This window comes from Triticum dicoccoides, chromosome 6B, assembly GCF_002162155.2.
Source record: "Triticum dicoccoides isolate Atlit2015 ecotype Zavitan chromosome 6B, WEW_v2.0, whole genome shotgun sequence".
Classification (NCBI taxonomy): Eukaryota; Viridiplantae; Streptophyta; class Magnoliopsida; order Poales; family Poaceae; genus Triticum; species Triticum dicoccoides.
In genome coordinates, this window is record NC_041391.1 from 32,703,031 (window position 1) to 32,705,904 (window position 2,874).

Sequence of the window (2,874 nt, forward strand, 5' to 3'; positions counted from 1 at the left end):
GAGACTCCTCGTCATGTCCGTGATCACATCCGGGACTCCGAACAACCTTCGGTACATCAAAATGCATAAACTCATAATATAACTGTCATCGTAACCTTAAGCGTGCGGACCGTACGGGTTCGAGAACAATGTAGACATGACCGAGACATGTCTCTGGTCAATAACCAATAGCGGGACCTGGATGCCCATATTGGCTCCTACATATTCTACGAAGATCTTTATCGGTCAGACCGCATAACAACATACGTTGTTCCCTTTGTCATCGGTATGTTACTTGCCCGAGATTCGATCGTCGGTATCCAATACCTAGTTCAATCTCGTTAACGGCAAGTCTCTTTACTCGTTCCGTAATACATCATCTCACAACTAACATATTAGTTGTAATGCTTGCAAGGCTTATGTGATGTGTATTACCGAGAGGGCCCAGAGATACCTCTCCGACAATCGGAGTGACAAATCCTAATCTCGAAATACGCCAACCCAACATCGACCATTGGAGAAACCTGTAGTACTCCTTTATAATCACCCATTTACGTTGTGACGTTTGGTAGTACCCAAAGTGTTCCTCCGGTAAACGGGAGTTGCATAATCTCATAGTCGTAGGAACATGTATAAGTCATGAAGAAAGCAATAGCAACATACTAAACGATCAGGTGCTAAGCTAATGGAATGGGTCATGTCAATCAGATCATTCTACTAATGATGTGACCTCGTTAATCAAATAACAACTCATTGTTCATGGTTAGGAAACATAACCATCTTTGATTAACGAGCTAGTCAAGTAGAGGCATACTAGTGACACTCTGTTTGTCTATGTATTCACACATGTATTATGTTTCCGGAAAATACAATTCTAGCATGAATAATAAACATTTATCATGATTATAAGGAAATAAATAATAACTTTATTATTGCCTCTAGGGCATATTTCCTTCACCCCCATCATGGGTTTCATCCAAACCTCCAGGGACACCTTACTTTTCAATGGCAGTACAACCGATAAACACTATTAGCTCGAATGTGTGGGGGCTTAATTGCCCAGACCGAAGAGCTACTGTTAAAGCAACGCTTGCCGACTCCTCCTGCCAGCTTGTCTGTCTTTAGGAGACTAAGCTGAGTGTTGTCGACAAATTCATCGTTGTGTCACTTGGGGGAAACAGACTGGGTGGCTTTGCCCAGCGTCCAGCTAACGGAACTAGGGGTAGTATCTTGTTGCTATGGGATGAGAATCTTCTTGTTGCTTCTGACTTTTTCACCTCCGCATACTGTATTTCTGCCATGTTCTGCATACGTGCTTCTGGCTCCTGCTTCAAGCTCACTTCGGTCTATGGCCCCACTGATTCCTCGTGCAAAGACGCTTTTTTTGCGGAGTTGCTCAACCACAAACCACCTGCGGATGTGGCTTGGTTGGTTGCCGGGGACTTTAACCAAATTTACCGAGCCAGGGATAAGAACAAGAGGAACGTCAACACGAGTAGATTAACCGATTCCGCTCGACGCTTCATTCCTGTGAGCTCAAGGAAATCCACCTACAGAACAGATGCTTCACTTGGAGCAACGAACGCGCCAATCCCACCTTGTGCAAGCTTGATTCCTTCTTATGCAACGCCGAGTGGGACACCACTCACAACAATCACTTGCTACATGCCCTGTCGTCTTCCCTCTCTGACCATTGCCCTCTGTTGCTCGCCGATGACAAGGGCCCTAGGCGCCCACGTACATTCAGATTTGAGAATTTCTGGGTATCTTTGCCCGGATTTCAAGAGGTCATTCGGGATGCTTGGGCTGAGAGGGTGAGTCATTCTAAACCGTACCAGGTCGTCCACCATAAGCTCAAAAAATGGGTGATCCGCCTTACTCAGTGGAGCAAGCGTATCTTCTCCAAGGCCAAGGTGCAGCTCCATGCAGCCAACATCATCATCCTTCGCCTGGATATTGTGCAAGAGGAGCGACTGCTATCCCCGGAAGAGCTTGACCTACGCTCTAGGCTTAAGAGGCGCGTGATCAGTCTTGCGGTTCTAGAGAGGGCAAGAAAGAGCCAATGCGCAAGGATTGCGAACCTGAAGGATGGCGATGCTAACACAAAAATTTTCCACTGCCGCATCAGCGCTAGGAGAAGGAAAAATCACATCCATAGGATCAAGAGCGCACAAGGCTGGGTCACCGACCATAAGCAAAAAGAGGACATCATCCATAACCACTTCGCCGAGGTCATGGGCAAAGCAAGCACGAGCTGCATTGACCTTAATTTTGAGCTGAATATCCAGCCACATGACTTGGATGATCTCGGTGATCCCATCACCGAGGATGAGGTTGTCGCAGACATAAAAGTAATGCCGGGGGACAAGGCTCCCGGGCCGGATGGCTTCATGGGCATCTTCTTCAAACGCTATTGGGAAATTATTAAGCATGATCTCATGCGGGTCATCCAGAGCTTTGACTCGCTCCACACATCCCACTTGCAATGGCTCAACTCTGCCAATGTGGTGCTTCTGCCCAAGAAGGAGGGTGCGGAGGGCGTCTCTAACTATAGGCCTATTAGTCTTGTGCATGCCGTGGCCAAGATTATCGCCAAGATACTTTCCCTACGGCTTGCCCCTCACATGGACGTTCTTGTCTCCAATGCCCAAAGTGCTTTCATAAATAAGAGGAGTATCCATGACAACTTCATGTATGTGTGCAATTTTGCGAGACGGTTGCACAAGCGCAAGACTTCAGCCCTCCTCTTCAAGCTTGACATTAGAAAAGCATTCGACTCGGTCAAATGGGAATACATCCTAAACTTATTACAACAAATGGGGTTCCCTTGCAAATTCCGGAATTGGATCGCCGCTCTGCTGTCATCTTCCTCTTCGCGCGTTCTCCTCAATGGGC